We start from the raw sequence: 18,755 nt of genomic DNA on the forward strand, positions 1-18,755 counted from the left end.
AAAAATGGATGCTGCCAACCTCCAAACCACTGCTTTAGTTTAGACCTCCCTTCTCCTTAAAGAACCTCTCTGTAGTATAGATGCATCTCTCATACATAGGCATATGTCATTTCCTAATTTCTCAATAGGCTTTACTCTATAGTTTTGGGGCTGACTCACCAGTACCTCAAACTATAGTTTTCCCTTCTTTCTAGAGAGCAGATAGATACTTTAAAACTAAGTTTTGGCAGATAATGCTGGCAGATCAGATAATAGATGGAGACCATGTATTTTCCTCCATACTATCTCTTTAAGTTTATGACCTCAGCCAGTACAATAAAGCTTCTAGTATGCTCATAATATTATGAGGATCTGGGAGGTAGCCAAATTCTCCAGGACTGCAGTTATGAGTTTTGGCTATGTGTGGAACTGACTAGCAACTCCTGTCAGTCTTGGTGTATTGTGAACCCAGAGCTAGCCTAGCTCCTGTGACTGCATTGCATTGGGCTTCCACACCTGTTATGGATTGATATGAAGCGACCTCCCCAAAGGCTCTTGTGTTGGGTGCTTGGTTTTCATCTACTATGGCTATTTTGGAAGGTTCTAGAAACTCCAAGGAGGTGAAATGTAGCTGGTGAAAGGAAGTTACTAGGGATAGGTACTTGGGGGTACCTTGGCTTGACCCCTTCTGGCCTCTCTCTATACTTCATGCCCATTGTAAGGCAAGGAATCTTCTCTTCTATATGATCCTGCTTCCATGATGTCCCCACCCAATGTCTCTGGCTAAACAACCACGGCTGAACCATCTGAAACCATGAACAAAACCAAAGAAATACTCCTTCCTTTTAAGTTGTTTGCAGTATTTATTAGGTCACAGTGGCAGGAAGAGGAAGTAAAGAAACACTTCCTTTTGTTTCTGATTCTGGCTCATGCTTGAATGATCCAGGTCCAGCAAAGGAGGTGGGTTATTTCTATTCTATGTCTTCCACTCATAGTATAGTTGCACGAGGAGTGACCCAACTTAATCCCCACTTGCCTGTGTGTGCCTGGGTGGACAAAAGTTGCTCTTTCTCGGATCCATGGTAACCATGTTGTTGGTAGGAGGGTGAGGAGGAGTGAGACCCCTTTGAAGACTGGATGTGTAGGTCTTGACTTCTCTGCAGTGCCATCTTCTTTCCTGGCATTGTCACACTGTCATTTTGGCTGCACCTAAGGAGGCAGAGAATGATGGAGGTGTGCTGTTCAGAAGCCTTCAGCACCTGCCACTCAAGAACCTCCATGAAGTTACCGTGAAGGCTCTGGGAAGAGGCACTTGACCTTCTTTTATATCAGAAAAGAGAAGAGCTGGGGACTAGAATTGGAATTAAAGCCCATTCTCGCTGGAGGGAGGGGGGGTCACCTTTGCTCTCAAGAAGAAAAGGAAGCGTTTGAAGATTCAGTAAAGCCCTGTTCATTATCAAACCCCAGCAGGGCTTTATGATAATTTCTATAACATCTTCACTCAAAACTCTGGGTGCTATGAAGGTTAATAACTTGTGTTTATTGAAACTTCCCTTCAAGGAACTCAGAAAGCTTTGCAGCCATTACCTAATTCAGCAGCACCACAGGACAAGGAAACAGGAAGGAGGGAGAGGATGAACAGATGCGATTATTCCAATTTAGGAGAACTGATCATATTAATAGCCCCAACAGGGAGGTAAGTGAGTTTAGAAAATTGTGAAACACGTTTATGTTATCCAGGAACAGGTTTCTTTTCTTCCCTCTCTAGCACCAGCCACCTCAGACCACCATTTGCTCTACCACTGTGATCTGGAGGGAGAAGACCACATTGGTGCAGTTTCTTGTCTGTCAGTCAGATGATGAGTCCTAGTTCTTTTACTGCTTTGGTGTTTAGTGAGGAGTTAAATATGCACTTGGCTTGTCACATTGATAGCATTCCAGAGAGATGACTTCCCTCTAGATCAGGGAACCAAGAAATATTTTTCTAAATGAATTGAGGAGTTCACTGTATGCCTGGTGCTCCTGAATGTGAGGAAGATGAGGAGGGATGCATGGGAGTTAGTTAGGGAGAGGTAGGAAAAGTGGTCATTTCTATTCTCACACCCTATTACTGTGAGAAGACTAACACTCTGTTCCCCAATTCTTAAACAAAAGCTGGGCATATCCCCTGAGGAGAAGCTGAAATGGCCATCTGAATTATTTTTATAGTTAATTGGAAGTAAAAAATAAAGCCAGGAGGCTGTGTCTGAACTGTGTTTGGCTTGAAGCATTGAATCATTTGTGGATATCTACACTCCGTAGCTTGTTACACTAATCTTCTACTTTACTGGAAAAGAGAAGCTTCACTGAGAAAGTGCTCTGAAAGTGGTTTGGAACATTCTAGAAGGTCAGGAAATTTAAAATTCTAAAGCAGGACCTGGCTTGAGAGATTTTTTTTTTCTATAAGGCTCACTAATAAGGAGGAATGGTACCAGCAACCTTCTTTAGTAGCTGTGACCCCATTGGATCTTAAAGTCTTATGGAAAGGGGAAAGAAAGGACTCAGCCAGACAAAATTGATTCTGGTTTTCACACTGACCATGGCAGTGGGCTGCTAGGAAATGGGCTCCTCCTATCAGGCTCTCCCATTGTACTATCTAACCAAGAGTTGGGTAAAAAAAGAGAAAGGCCCTTCTTTTGTTTCTTTGTGAATGACTTTATGGTTACAAATTTTAGTTCCTTCCCACCCATGCAAATCTGCTGGGGGTATCAGAGGGGAGCAGAAGCATTTAACTAGAACTCACAGAGTGCTTTTTGTTTGTGACACCCTCCAGGCTTCGAGAGCTTGCTGAACATCTTGCAGACAGTGGTTATTCTTGGCTTCATCTGCTCTTTTCTTGTGTCTTCAAGCAAATTTTGGGCTTCCATTGTTTGCTTAAGTCAGTGAAAAGACTCTGGTATACCCTGCCAAAAGATGGTAGAGTCTTGCGAAGCAGTTCCAGCGTGAAGGAGACATGAATAGGAAGTGATGTCATGTGTTTTGACCTGGAGATCCATCTTTAACAGGTTGTGCTGGACAGTCCTCTCAGTTAAACTGAGTTCACTTAACAGCCATACCTCCTCTCTGGTACCACGTTCCAAAGGCAGCGAAGCCACAAAAGCTCAGAATTTTAGTCTACTTAAAAGCAGAACCCTCCTCTCCTCTAGCGATGTAGACTTAATTACTCATGGTTTAGGAGAAAAAGCAACTGTATTTTCTGCATTCTCCAGATTTATCCTGAAGCCATGTCAATTGCTCTAGCGTCTCTTGAGACAAATTTGTTTCCTGAGTATTACCTGGAGAGTGATGGAAACTGTGTTTCTTGGCTCTGAGCTGAGGCTTCAGAGCCACGTTAAAGTTTCTTGGGGCATTTAGCCCTAGATGTTTTAGATCCAAAAGTTCTAAAGTTCAGCCACCATTGTTTCAGAAGTGGATTTTTTTTTTTTTTGCATTGAATGTATACATTCAGCGATTTTATGACTCATCCCATGAACTGGTGGTATTCTTACCAGTGAATATACCATTCTTCACTTGGAAAAGGGCTTTAGTTTTTTATCAGTCTCCTAGGCTTTAATTGTTTCCTGAAATATCATAAAAAACAGGTGTTCAGGGCTCATGCTGAAATTAAGAAGGAATTCTAGGTTATCATCCAACAAAGAGATGCTCTCCAGGGCTGAGAGTTAAGACAAGAGATGGAGTGAGTGCAAAACTTGGCTCCTGTTAAGCTAAGTTTAGTAGACTGAATTGTAAATCTGTAAATGGAGAAAGGCAAAACACATGTGGTTCAAGATCAGTTCTGACAGGTTCCTGGTGATGCTTCTGGCAGAAAGTGTGGCCAGAATTGGTGGTCAGATCTCTCAGGTTCACAGCCTCACTGGCCTTGAAGAATAAACCCAAGTCCCAATCCACTGGGTAAATTAGACTCCACAAGGCAAGATGAGGATGAATTTGCCTTCCTAAATTATATTTTCCCTGGATTAATGGCCACTAACTTGCCCTGAAGGAGGGAGATGAGTCAAGTTCAGAAAGATATGGGATTTCTTCTTTCCCTGCTTTTGTTTCATCATACCCTTGATTGTTTTCCAAGGACTTTTCCTTTTTCCCCTCAAGGAACGACTCTGCAATCATTCACTCACTCATTTATCAAACACTTCCTGAAATCCATTTGTTAGGCAGAATGCTGCCTAACAACTGCCTAACAGTCCTGCTCCAAGAATTTGCTTTCTGGTGGTATGGACAGGTGATCACAGTGCTTCCCATCTACACACGCAATGTGTGTGTGTGTGTGTGTGTGTGTGTGTGTGTGTGTGTGTGTGTGTGTGTGTGTATCTTTTCAGAGAACACACTCCTTGGAGAGAGTTTGCCGTGAAGCATGGACTGTGGCATGGATTCGTGCTCCTGAACTTCTTGTGGGATCAGAAAGTTTTAGTTGGAGCTTTGTCTCAAACTCAGAGGAGACACACTTCCTTCATACCCCAGCCTCTGATCTCCGTATTCTCCATGTGTCTTTCTTGAGAACATCCTCTCAATCACTTCTACTCACCTCTGGATCTTTGTCCTGTTTCTAGGGACCCTAATCTAAAGAGTGAATTTCTTCTAGTTAATAGTGGCCTGGAGGATGTCTCTGCTACATGCCTGTATGTGTCATTCTTCTGGAAATCTTCGCCGGCTGTGTATTATCAGATTTCATGATAAGTCAAGATGGATTTGAGATGCCATGGGCTTTCCAATGCCCTGAGGTTAGCAAGGCAAGGCTTGTAGTCGATGCAGGCAGGAAGATGGCTGGTCCTGGCGGGGAGGCAGGTCATTATTTCCACCCCAGTGCTTTCTAATCATATTTCCTTCTGTCAAGCCAAGCAGTACTTTCAGTCCTTCCAGAATCTCTGCTTTCCTTCCTCTCGGATCAGAAACAAATCAACATGCTAGAGCCTGGCAGTGGATCATTTAGAGCTTTTCATCTCTGTTCATACCCAGGAGCTGGCAATGCCGACTGTATTTGTGCATGAACACACGTGTACATTTGGTTTTAAATTGTACATGGCCCTGCCTTCTGTTTTGGAATGTTGTATATCTTGACTTCAATTTTCAAGCATTCTTGAGGATATAGGGAAAGGGGAATGAGCACAGACTAGAGTTCCTAAATGTGAATCTAACCTGCTTAGGGATTAAGGTTTCTGTCTGAAGTTTTATACTTTTAAGTTGAGGTATTACATATGTTTGCTATGGTGCTTGGGTATTGAGAATATACGTGGTCAGGTGCTGGTGGCTCATGCCTGTAATACTAGCTACTCAGAAAGCTGAGATCTGATAACTGAGGTTAGAACCCAACCTAGGAAAGAGAGTTCATGAGACTCTCATCTCCAGTTAAACATCCAAACAGTCAAAAGTGGAGCTGTAGCTCAGGTGGTAGAGCACTAACCCTAAGTACAAAAGTTCAGGAACAGCACTCAGGCCTGAGTTCAAGCCCCAGGAGCAGCAGAAGAGAGAAACAAAGAAAAGAAAAGAAATAAAAAGAAGGAAGGAAGGAGAGAGAGAGGAAAAGGAAGGGAGGAAGGATGGAAGGAAGGAATGAAGGAAGAAAGGAAGGAAGGAAAGAAGGAAGGAAGGAAGGAAGAGAAAGAAATTGATAAAGTTGGGTGCTGGTGGCTCATGCCTGTAATCCTAGTTACTCAGGAGGCTGAGATCTGAGGATTGTGGTCCAACACCAGCCCAGGCAGGAAAGGCCATGAGACTCTTTTATCTTCAATAAACTACTCAAAAAATTGGAAGTGGTGCTGTGGCTCAAATGGTAGAGTACTAGCCTTGAGCTGAAGAGCTGAAGGACAGCGCCTAGGCCCAGAATTCAAGCCCCATGACTGACAAAAAAAAAAAAAAAAGAAAAGAAAAAGTAAATGATAAAGAAATGGACAAACCAGGCACTGGTGGCTCACACTTGAAATCCTAGCTACTTAGGAGGCTGAGATCTGAGGAGGATCATAGTTCAAAGCCAGCCATGGCAGAAAAGTCTGTGAGACTTTTTATCTCCAATTAACTACCAGAAAACCAGATGTGGCTCTGTGGCTCAAAGTGGTAGAGTGCTAGCCACTAGCAAAAGATCTCAGGGGCAGAGCTAAGGCCCTGAGTTCAAGTCCCACAACTGACAAAAAGAAAAAAAATAGAAATACATAATAAAACCCCAAAATGCCCCTGACATAATTTATAGACCTAAATAAATAAGAGCCCGTTCACATTCATGGATTAGAAAGCTTTTCTTAGGATGGAAATTTTCTCCCATGTATCTGTATGTATGTCACAACTCTATGAAAATTGCAGCAGTTCTTTTTAAGAGAAATTTTCAGGCCAATTCCAAATCTTTTAGGAAAATTCAAAACACCTGGAATAATGAAAGTAACTGCATGAGATCAAAGTTGAAGGATTTAGACTATGGGATTTTGAGGTTTTTCTATTTAGCTACAGTGATACAGAAAATGTCATATTAGTATAAAGATTACAAATGATTAATGGAACCAAACTTAAGGTCCAGAAAAAAAATCATTGTATTTATGAATGAGTGATTTTTCTTCACAGCGATGCCAAAACAATTCGATGGAGACACAGTAGATTTTCAATAAATGATATAAAGACAGTTGAATATGTACACATATAAGAAAAGAAATAAAAGGTGAAGAAAAAACAAGCTTAGGCCTTGATCTCAAGTCATATGCAAAAGCGTATAAGACATTTAGAGGAGAAATTAAGAGGAAATCTTCATGGCCTCCACTTAGGCAACACGTCCATGAACAAAAAACTAACCATTCTACCATAAAACAAAATGGAAAAATTGGACTTTATTAAAACCAGAAATGTTTCCATCCTTACATGAATGAATAAGCAAGTGACAGACTGGAAAAAAAATTTTTTTTTACAAAGTTTGTATCCACCTATCTAGAGAACTCTTAAAAATCAATAAGAAGATTAAAAACAATTTCTAAATGGAGAAAATATCTAAAAACATTTTACTCAAGAAGATATGCAATTGACTAATAACTATGTGAAAAGAGGGCTAGCATTTTTACTGATTAAAGAAATGGAAATTGAACACAGTTAAATTCTACTCTATGCACACTGGAACTTACAGAATTAAAAGGGATAAATCATTTCTCCCTTAAGTTGTTTTCTCAGGGGTTTGCTACTAAGAGTTCGCCTAAAATCTCCTCTGAGAGTCAAGAATCAAACTCTTAGCAGTGAGTCACTGAGCAAACGACATAAGGGAGAAATTATTATCTTAACTCACAGCTTCAAACAGTTCAGTCTGTGGTCACTTGGCCGTCTGCCCTTAGGTAGAACAGCATGGCTGTGGAGCATGTGGTAACGAAGCCTCTTCCCTCATGGTAGACAGGAAACAGAAAAAGAAAAGGCCAAAGTCATGACTGTCCAATAGCAACAAAACAGAACAAGTAGCTAGAAAGCTTAAGTAATGGGTAGGAAAGATAAGGAAGATTTTTTATTATATTACTAAAGACAAAGAAAAGGAGCCATAGAGACGGAGTTCATCCAATAGTTTTGAACAGGAGCATAAGATAAATATGCCATTTCTTTACCAAATAATTTACAAATTATCTCTGCAATCACATCCCCACTTGATTGTACTTAATTATTAGCATCTCTATGAAGGAATGGACGTCAACCAAACAACAACAACAATAACAACAACAAAAAGCCTTAAGTAAATGAGAATCACAGCTCAAAGCCTGCCCAGGCAGGAAGGTCCATGAGATTCTTTTTTTTTTTTTTTTTAGTCTTTATTTTTTAAGAGCAATTTTAAGTCCATCCACACCTAGACGAAGGGGAATATATAAAGATTTCCCATAGACCCTCAACCTGAACTCTTGCACAGCCTTTCCAATCATCAACATCTACAACCTAAGTAGTACATTTGGTACAGATGATGAACCAATATTGATATTCCACTGTCAACCTTCATGTGCATCAGCCTTTGCACTTGGCGTAGTACATCATGGTACCTATCCTTGCAATAGTATGCAGAACAGTTCTTTCTTTCTGTCTTAAAAATGCTGCCTTATCTATTACTACCTATTCCCACGTCCTAGAAACCACGAATCTTTCTTCTCTCTCTACCACTTTGCCTTTTTCAGAGTGTCACATAGTTGATAGCAACCAATGTGCAAATTATTCCAACTGTTTCCTTTCACTTAGTAATATGCGCTTAATGTTTATTATATTTTGTCAGGTCCATGAGATTATCTCCAATTAACTACTGTAAAGTTGGAACTAGATCTGTGGTTTAAAGAGGTAGAGTGCTAGCCTTGAGCAAAAAGAGCTCAGAGATAATACCCAGGTCTGGATTTCAAGCCCCACAACTCACAAAAAGATAATGAGAATAAAAATACACTTGTCTATGGCTTTTCACAGGCATGTGTCCGTGTAGTTAGCACTGAGACCAAGGTACAGAATATTCTAGCATCTCAGAAGTTTCTTTCCTACTCTTCTTCAATTACTCCTACTATGGGTTTCTACTAGTTGGATTTCTGTCACTATAAATTAGCTTTTCTGTTCTAATTTAATTACCTTGAAGTTGTTGTAAAAAAGGGGTTTCAAGTCAACGCATCAGTTTATAAAAGGAAAGCTTCTTGGTCGAAGTCATCCCTTCCACCATAGCGTTCTGTTCTTAAGTCTTCTGTAAGTGGAATTAGACAAGGTGTAGTGTTCTGACCTGTTTGGCCCATTGTGTTGTCTGCAAACATCACCTGTGTGTGACATGAAGCAGTGGTTTGTTCTTTTAAAATCTCTGTGCAGTATTTGATTATATGAATATACCATAATTTATCTTTTTTATTCTTATTGGGTTGCCTCCAATGTTTGGCTACTTAATATTTTCAGAACTCCCTTACTGTGTTTAAACTGATTTTTTCTTATAGCCTCTTCCTTTTAAAAAGTCTACTCAGGAGATAGGAAGGGGACTGGCATGCTTATCTTTATTTATAAATGAGACACCATCACAAAGAACTTTAGTGCCTCAAAAAGGTCATGGTAGACATGTAGGGAACAGAGCCAGGACTGGAACTTGGGCCTCTAGATTTCTGGACTGGTTATTTTCCTCATATCCCTGCTACCATATCTCCAGAAGTTCTTGGCATCCACTGGCTAACTTGGGGTACCTTTCTCACCTGGGGTGATTATAAAACTCTTCTGATTCCCGACACCCTGTTGAGACATCTCACCCAGCTGGACTGTTTCAGAGTGACATAGGACAGTTTTTCTCATTGCCCTTCAACGCAGACAGATGCACTTGACACTTAGGTAGCAGAAAGAAAGTAGCTGAAACTTCCACTTGACAGTCCTGAGTGACTGCAGTTACATCAAAAGCTTCTGCCTGTCAGGCCTGGGCAGGGACCAAGGACTTACAATATGGATGTCACCTGAAGGACACCTGGACTTCAATTTTGTCATCGAAGCATTCCCTGCTTAAGGGAGTTTTTTTTTTTTTTTCCCAAAACATATCATGTGCATCTCCTGTCCTGTTGCCAGCTCTCAAAAATAGGCAGTAGGGACAGGGCAGCATGTCAGTATTTAGGGAGTAGGGTAAAAAGAAGGCCACAGAACAGACAGTGCCTTGAGCATTGCTTCTGGTGATTTCTGAGCCAAGTGTCCAGAGAAAGAACTGTTTTCATTGCCACTCTGCCATGTGCCTTACAAATCACCTGAATGCTCAGGCTGGGTTTCTGCAGGATCCTCAAGGCCTCACAATGGGGCCTGGCTGTGGACATTTCCTCCTCACTGTTTCTCCCCCAAGGTTCCTCTTTTCTTGTATTCTCGGAACTGCTGAATTTCCTTTCCCTTATTATTGTTGACTTTTTCTTTAAATCAAAGGAATACTTTCAGGATGGAGTGATAAGAATTTATAGTGTTTCTGGAACCCAGTTCTCTCTGGTTCCATGTCTATTAGCATTGCTTGTTACCTGTGTAGAGAAGGGATGGTAAAGAGCATATCCTGACTCCTAGGACTTTCCTGCCTCTTGAGAGCCCGCTTCGGTCTGGACAAACAATGGTTGGTCATTGTAAGGTTGTCTTGCCTTTGGTTACAAGCTAGAAGGCACCAGGAGTGAGTTTTGAACTCAGTCCTCCTGGTTCTCAGAGTGGTATTTTCTTGCTCTCTGATTTTGGCTGTTCCTAGGGGTTTCTTCGAAATGAAGTAGAGGGCACTTGGAGGGGTGGGCGTGGCCATTTACAGTACATGGCCTGGGATGCTTTGTGAGACAGGCATGGCTGGCACACTACTGGATGGGAAACAGCCTGGAGCTTTGGGGAGCTCACAATCTTCATGCCCACATGGACCATCTGGCGTAGGTTGAGAGGAAGACTAAGGCCCAGCAGTTTAGGTACTGTCGATGGATGGAAAGGGAATAGTAGTGTACATCCAGTCATTGCCCTTTCTGATTACAAATCTTGACTCAATTTAGGAGTTCCTAGGAATTAAAAGGTACTCTGAGTCATGGGCATGGCACAGAGACTCTTTTGGACTGCAAGCGCTTTCTAAATTTTGGATAGTTTTGGAAAGAGATTATCTGGGTTTATTTGGGCCTCAGCATATTTCTCCTCCTTCCTTCCTTCCTTCCTTCTTTCCTTCTTTCCTTCCTTCCTTCCTTCCTTCCTTCCTTCCTTCCTTCCTTCCTTCCTTCCTTCCTTCCTTCCTTTTTTCATCCCTCCCTCCCATCCTCCCTTCCTCCCTTCCTCCCTTCCTCCCTTCCTCCCTTCCTCCCTTTCTCCCTTTCTTTCTTTCTCTCTCTCTTTCTTCCTTTCCTTGGTTTCTCTCTCCCTTCCTCCTTCCTTTCCTTTCCCTTTCCTTTCCCTTTCCTTTCCCTTTCCTTCCCTGCCCTGCCCTGCCCTGCCCTGCCCTGCCCTGCCCTGCCCTGCCCTGCCCTTCCCTGCCCTTCCCTGCCCTTCCCTTCCCTTCCCTTCCCTTCCCTTCCCTTCGGGCTTTATCCCTTTAACTATACCTCCAGCCTGTATTTTTTGATGGTTCTTTTGGAGATAGTGTCCAATGGGCTTTTCTGCTTAGGCTGGTATAATAGGCATGAGCTTCTGGCCCTTGGAAAAAATTGTTACATTTACTTTTATTTACTCTATTTTCCCTTCCTTCCTTCGTTCCTTCCTTCCTTCGTTCATTCCTTCCTTCCTTGTAATGGAGCTTGGCCACTCACTCTTGCTTGTCTTGACGGCTCTGCTGGCATGCTGGCACTCTATCACTTAAGCCACACCTCCAGCCATCCATTCTCAAAGATTTCTTCATGCCTCAGCTTCATTAGCATGAGACCAGCATTCAGTGCATCACATTTTCCCCTAAGGCTAGTGTACCTCTCCTGAGAACTTTGTTTACTTTGAACTTCATTATATAATTCAGCCAAGGAAGATTTAACCAATTCAAAAATTAAAACTTTATTAGATTTTACTGCTTGGTATAGAAATATGTAATTTGTTTTATACTTCAATACAAACATGTTAATTTCTTGAACTTGGTCTGTAGTATGGCCCCTGGGATTCACAACATTGTCTATAAAAGGAGGCTCCTCCAGCTGGGCACCAGTGACTCATGCCTATAATCTTAGATACTCAGGAGGTTAAGACCTGGAGGATCAAGGTTTGAAGCCAGACCAACCAGAAAAGTTTATGAGACTCCATCTGAATTAGCCAGCAAAAAGCTAGATGAGAGTTATGGCTCAAGTGGTAGAATACCAACCATAAGCAAGAAAGCTGAGAGAATTCTTGAGGCTCTGAGATCAGAGTTCAAGTTCTGGTACTGGCACATACACAGACAAAAACTGGGGAAGAAGAAGAATCTGTTCACCATGCTGACACCTGCTTTTCTGTGAGTCAAGCAAGATTAGGAAACAACTATATAACTTAAGGCAACACTTTGTAGATACACGAAAGCACATAGTGCACCTTCTAGACACACACCACAACTCACGCAGGGACAGACAAGTCATGGTCTTTGTTTGAGGTTTGCTCATGAATGTAGTGACATTATCCAAGATTGGTAGAGTTATGAGGGAGTGAGTGGGAAGGACAGGAAGGAATTAATGGATGTTCTTCATCATCTCCATCAGCAACTCTCTTGACCCCCACTGACATCTGTTATCCCACTGGGGGAGTGGCTGCAGGGGTGGTCTGGAGCAGGCTCCCTGGATGCAAATGAGCAGGTAAACATTCAGCCCCACAGCCTGGGTTCATCATGTCTCCTCTTACAAGCCTTTTGGAGGCTCTCTGGGGTTCTGGCCTGCAAGTTCCATATTCAACTCTCAAGAATAAACCTGTGCCCAGGTAGAGTCTAGGGCAGCCTTGGACACAGTCTCAGGAAGAGCAAGGATGACATTGGGAGAGGCTGTGGCATATGGCCCTAGGCCCTCTCTAGGGTTTCCTTGATCTTTATTCTGCACCCCAACCATCTTGACTGTTTCCAGTTCCTTAATAGTCACTCGTTACCCTTCCAGACGTGCCTTTCATCCTTTCTTGTTAACTCTTTTTAAATAAATATTTTTAATATCTATTTTATTGTAAAGATACCGTACAGAGGGGTTACAGTTACATGAGTGAGGTAATGAGTATATTTCCTTCCGAACATTGTTACCCCCTCCTTTTTCCCCCTATCATCCCTTCCATCCCCACCTCCCAACTCCTCCCTTCCCCACCCAAAGTTGTAAAGTTTGCATCTTGTACATATCAACATAGTGTCTTGTACACCTCAAATTCACATTTTTAAATAAATGAGAATTTTATGAACTTTTTTTATTCCCATGAGTAGAAGGTGCATTATGTTAAATTAAGTACACTATTTGAAATTCAAAAATTATACTCATTTAAAACTCATGACAGGCCAGGTACCCATGGCTAATGCCTATACTCCTAGCTACGCAGGAGGCAGAGATTTAAGGATTGTGATTCAAAGCAAACCCAGGCAGGAAAGACTGTAAGAATTCTTATCTCCAAAAAAAAAAAAAACTACCAAAAAGCTGGAAATGAATCTGTAGCTCAAGTGGTAAAGTGCTAACCTTGGGCCACACTCAGGAAGAGTTCCCAGGCTCTGAGTTCAAAGCCACAAGACACACACACACACATACACACACACACACACACACACACACACACACACACACACACACACACACACACACACACACACACACACACACACACACACACACACACACACACACCTTACTATGTTTTCATTTTTTTACTCATTTCATCACAGTTCAGGAAAATCTTTTTCTTTTCAAGGATTAGCTTTTTATATGTTGATTCTCCCCCCTCTTTCTGTCCATCTGTCTGTCTGTCTGTCTGTCTGTCTCTGTCTCTGTCTCTATTTCTCTGTCTCTGTCTGTCTCTGTCTCTGTCTCTCTGTCTCTGTCTCTGTCTCTCTCTCAATTTCAGGGCTTCACTTTCTTCCTTGGCTTTTTTTTTTAACCTTTCTTGTTAACTCTTAATCATCCTTCACAGCTTACCCTGAGCGCTATGATCCAAGATGCCTTCTGGGCCTTCTCCTGGATCCCTATCTAGGTCAGGTAGGTTGTTTGGGTCTCTTTAGTGCCAGACATCATTTTCTGCTTGGTTGTCCCAACACTGTATTATTGGTGTCTTCTGACTCCACAAAAGGAAGGACTGTAGCCTCTTACCATGAAACCTTCCTTCCTTGCTCTCTGACTCATAACTTTGTTCTGATGGTGTCAACCCACAGACATCCTCTCATTTCTAGTCTACAATGTTAGAAAAGACTCTTGAATAATTTTCTGACTTGGGCATCATGTCTGTTTTCTAAACCAACCCAAGGAATGTTCTTTAAGAGCATAAATCTGACTTAGGTGTTTTTCTTTTCTTTAGGTCCAAGACTGGGACTTGAATTTGGTACCTGCCACTTTCATTCATTGGCTATTGCTCTACCAACTGAGCCATGCTTCCATCCCCTTTCCTGTTCTTTTGTTTGGGTTGTAGCAAAGCAGAAAGTGAAGAGGGTTTATTTGGGAGGTGAAGGGACTATCAGTGGGTGGGTAGAGGAGCTGAGGAAGAACAGGAAGCCATGGTTGTGAGCAGATCACCACCATGCACAGTAGAGGTTCAGTCCTGAACAATGCCACTGCAGACAGTGGAGGTATACCTTAGTCATCTTACCCAAGGGACCGTAATTCCAGGGTTCTCAAAACAACAAAACCAAAACATAAAACACCCCTCCTCTTTCTCATTGGCTAAGTGTGTTCCTAGGGGTGTTAATTAGTTGCTGCTGTGGTCTTCCTGTAAATGACATGGTCAGAGACTGCAGTGAATAGCAGAGTCAGAAAGGAACTTTGAGTTCTGATGGGGATAGAATAGGTGCTGTTTATACATCACAGTCCAGCTCCTCAGGTTGTTCATAGCTCATTCATATATGCCTACTCTCTAGCCCCACTTCTATTGCCCCCAATATCTCTTCCCTGCCTATATGTCCCTGTGTATTTCAAACTTCTTTTTGCCTAAACATCCATGTTCACAGTCCACCTCCTGCCCTGGCTGCTCTTTTGTCCCTCCTCCTTCACTTCTTCCTGCTCCATCCCCTCCTCTTCATTAACACCATGCATTATTCAAGATGGAGCATCACCTCCTCCAGGAGGACTTCCTTGGTTGCCTCCTTAAATGATTTAGATGATCTGCCCACTGCATCTCTAGGAGATTGGTGCTGTGGCCTGTGCACACCATATAATTTCTCTTTGAGGCCCCAGTGATAGGTGTGTGGCTTGGCATCCTAATAAAAATGCATGGGATGAACTGTACATCTGTAGCACATTGTTTAGCACCCAGTTGGGACTTAATATTTGTGTCCTTAATTGAACTAAGTTTGTCCTGGCTTCCTCTTTTTCATTATCTGCAGCAAGAGGTTAAATGTTGAGGCTGCTTCTTCTCTGCGGGATACACTCTTAACTCTTCTTTTACTTAGATGAGATCTGGAAGTGGGAATAAGGGGAGGCATAGGAACCCCAGGAAACTGGTCACTGGGGACACACACATACATGCACACACACACAAACACACACACTCATACATCCATATACAGACAGATTCACAAGCAGAAAGAGCAGAGAGAGAGGGAGAGAGAGGGAGAGAGAGAGAGAGAGAGAGAGAGAGAGAGAGAGAGAGAGAGAGAGAGAGAGAGAGAGAGAGAGAATAAAATAGGCAGCTAGAGGGAAACTGATACCAAAAGAAGAAGGAAGATGAACTGACAGAGAAGGAAAAATGAAAAGATGATCAAAGAGAAGATAGAAAGAGAGACAGGGAAAAACAAGACCAAAAGAATGTGCTAATGGGAAGGTCGGTGTGGTCGGTGGCTCATGCCTGTAGTCAGGAGGCTGAGATCTGAGGATCGTGGTTCAAAGCAGGCCTGGGCAGAAAAGTCCATGAGACTCTTATCTCCAATAAACCACTAGAAAACCAGAAGTGGCGCTGTGGCTCAAGCGGTAGAGCTCTAACCTTGAGCTGAAGAATGCAGGGACAGTGCCCAAGCCCAGAGTTCAAGCCCTATGACTGACAAAAAAAAAAAGAAAAAAGAAAAAAGAATGTGTTGAATGTGTTAACGGGGAAACCAGTGACCGGAACCCCCATCCACTAGAAAATGGTTTTCTATCTGTCAGGGCCACAGAGACAGAGACCAGCTATGAGCAGTTCCTCTCATCCTCCATCACCGGCCTAAACTAGAGGTGTCTGTAGTGGCGATGTTGGATGAGGAGGGCAAGGAGGCTGTTCGGGTGTGCTCAGCCCTGAGAATGGATCACAGACGATTGTTGCCTGGTGGCACCTCTATTGGTAGAGAGTGGTATTTACAGAGCCTTTTCCACATCCTATTTTAGAGGGTCAAGCCTGAGAGGAACAGGCAGAGTGATGTGGGAGCTCCCACGTGCATGCCTTTGGCCTTGCTCTGTCGGATTTCAGTGGCTCATGAAAGAATAATGAGCCCATCAATTTTTAAAGCTGCCTAATGCTCCTCTCAGCTCAGCTGTCTAAAAGTTGGCAAAGCAGGCAGCATGGTTCCCTGGGAGAAGGCCAGGAGACATGACCTAGTGTCAGGTCCGCTGTTGCTGTGACTGCTAGTGCCTTAGAGGGCTTCTGATGGACGCTGCGGTGCTGGAGAGAGGACAGGGGTCAGAGGACAGGAGCTGGGAGTGCAGCATTTTGCACAAATTGTTCTCTTCCTGAGTTGCCTCACTAGACCAGATTTGGGAGTTTAAGAAGAATGACTAAAAAGGTAGATCCTATTAAATCTTGTTCCACTGAGATTTTCTTCCCTCCTATGTTTGATATTCAAATGACCATTTAGTAAGTTATGGTCTCTCAGCTCCAAGTACATCTTGTGTTCTGCTTTTAGTGATGCTCATGTTTTGCCAGTAGGGGGCGCCAGGGAAGACTCTTCGACTCTTCACGTCCTGGCTGTTCCTGTATGTAGGCAGCACCACCGCAGGCCTTTTTCTTTCAAGAAGGGCCAGCTCTCCCCACCTCCCCCATTTCCCTCCCCCAACAGCAGCTGAAAGCAGTTAGGAGTTCTGGGTGCTCACAAAGCCTGTGTCAGCCCATTGCAGAAGGACTGGGTCACATCTCTGAAGGGCTCCTCTCCAAACTTTTAGTTTATTAACTCCAGTATCTTCTCAGTTCTTCCAGCCTTCGGCCTTGCCGAGGGTCACCAAACTCATCCTGGCTTTCCTAGGACTTTCCAAGGTTTAGAAGATTATAAATTTGGTGTCCTAGTGAGTCATTCAGTCCCCAGAAGACAAGGAAGGCTGGTCCACTTAAATAGAATGACAGCTAGTACCTCAGCTCCCCCTTGTGAACTACTTTATATCAGGAGAATATGGATGAATTTTGATACCTTATGGTAATTATTATTTTTTTTTCTGTCCAAAATGGTTGGTATGATTTGTTTTCTGACTGACGCGCAATACATCTTTGCTTCTAGTTATTAGGCAGTGTGTTAAATCAGAGCAAATGTGAAGTGTTCCAGCCAGGAGCCCTGCTTTGCTTAATTGCTGTTGTTTTGATCACTGCTGTATAGCCCAGCTGCTGTTCGGAGTGATCACAACACCTGATGTGTATTTAGCCGCTCACTGTGTACCCCATGGCCAACCACTCTTCTTATAACTTTCACAGCATCTCTGTGAAGTAAGTATTATTTCCACTTATATGACTTTGAGAGAGAGAGAGTGGCTTGCTACTTCACATTGCTAGTCACAGATTGCTGAGTTTCACACTCAAAAAATTATAATTCTCTCTCTCTCTTTCTCCCTCTTTCTTTTAATCTCACAGCCTTTCCTGAATGGAATTGAATTACAGGCAAGCAATAGTTCTTTCATTTTCTTTGATGCCTCTCACTCCACCTTCCTCTACCTCAACCCTCAAGCCTTTGAACTTTGTCTAGTTCTACTGGAATAGAATGGGATGCATGGATTAGGAGAATTAAGCTCTCTGGGCCCTGTGCCGTGTTTTGGTGGACCCCTTCTGAGTGCCGGCAAGTTCCACGTTTCCAGTGGATTTGCATTTCAACTAAAAGCTTTCTAGAACCTTGGCCTTAGCCCTGGTTCTCTTAAAAAGCATTTCCCATAACACTGAGTTTTATTAATGCCATAAAACAATCTATGTCAAATGATTGCATCGTTTCCTATTCAGAAAACACTCCCAATTTGGGTTGCTGTATTTGAATTGTGGCTGATGTATTCCTGTAAATGTGGATGCTAGGTGGCATTGGAGAGATTTGCTGGAAGATGGAGACTGGGGTGTACGAAGAAAGAAGTAGGATAAAGGAGACAGGGAAATTATATTATGTAAAAAAAATGACTTAAAGGGCCAGACTCAGAAGTTGAAATCAGGAAGCAACTGGAAAAGTGGATAAGCTTTTCCCTCACGATTCCTACTCCTGTATGTTGTTACCAGAATAGGAAAGACTATCTTCATTTGCCCTCTCCTTTGAAATGGTAAAAAGCTGGGGACTCTTCATGAATGCGGAGTAGGGATTTCCACACATTCTCTATCCTACCCTTTCAAGTTTCAAAATGTTGGATCCTGTTCATGGAGCTTACCTGCTTAAGAGAGAAGACTTCAGGAGTGCCACTTGCCTTCCTCAGTTCCAAGTGAATGGTAGGAGAGAAGCAAATTGGCTTCAGAGGGTAGACCTGATATAGGAAGCAGGAGGCAAGAGCAGAACTTGGAATTTCACCTTTATGACACAGTAATGAACGGGAGGTATGGGGTGGGCTCTGAGCCATTAGATTAGCAACTCCTCCACAATTGCAGGACTGCCCCTGTGGGGGTTAATAGAGGAGGGAGGAGGGGCTGATCCTGGGTGCCAAGGCTAAGTCAGAGTGTTTATACTACAACACCACATATTAAACATCACCTTAGTGCTTAATTTTGGAATGAGGGTTGCACATAAAATCAGTAGTAAGATAGGAAGAGATCAGGAAAGACCTCATGGATAAAATGTGATATAAGATGCTGATCAACAGAGTCCAAGGAAAGGGAAAAAAAGCTATGATATATTCATTTATTCCTTCAACAGACATGAGTTGAAAATGGACTCTATACTGGATACTTGTGGCTCATGCCTGTAATTGTAGCTACTTGGGAGGCTGAGATCAGGAGGACTGTTGTTTGAAGCCAGCCTAGGCACACACGAGAGGTATCCTCTTAATTAAAAGCTGGGTGCAGGTGTGCTTCTGTTCTTGCAGCTATATACAGCAGGAAGCATG

At 42.7% G+C, this 18,755-nt stretch overlaps 1 long non-coding RNA gene across 1 annotated transcript; it reads right to left on the bottom strand.

Annotated features, from left to right (window-relative positions):
- Positions 1-846: 846 nt before the first annotated feature.
- LOC138817177 (uncharacterized) lies at positions 847-18,176 on the bottom strand. Its single transcript, XR_011368773.1, has 3 exons — positions 18,087-18,176; positions 8,566-8,744; positions 847-1,188 (listed from the first exon to the last, which is right to left on the bottom strand). It is a non-coding gene; the product is annotated as an uncharacterized lncRNA (long non-coding RNA).
- Positions 18,177-18,755: the final 579 nt, after the last annotated feature.

Source organism: Dipodomys merriami, unplaced genomic scaffold, assembly GCF_024711535.1.
Source record: "Dipodomys merriami isolate MVZ:Mamm:240054 unplaced genomic scaffold, mDipMer1.0.p SCAF_7, whole genome shotgun sequence".
NCBI classification, from domain to species: domain Eukaryota; kingdom Metazoa; phylum Chordata; class Mammalia; order Rodentia; family Heteromyidae; genus Dipodomys; species Dipodomys merriami.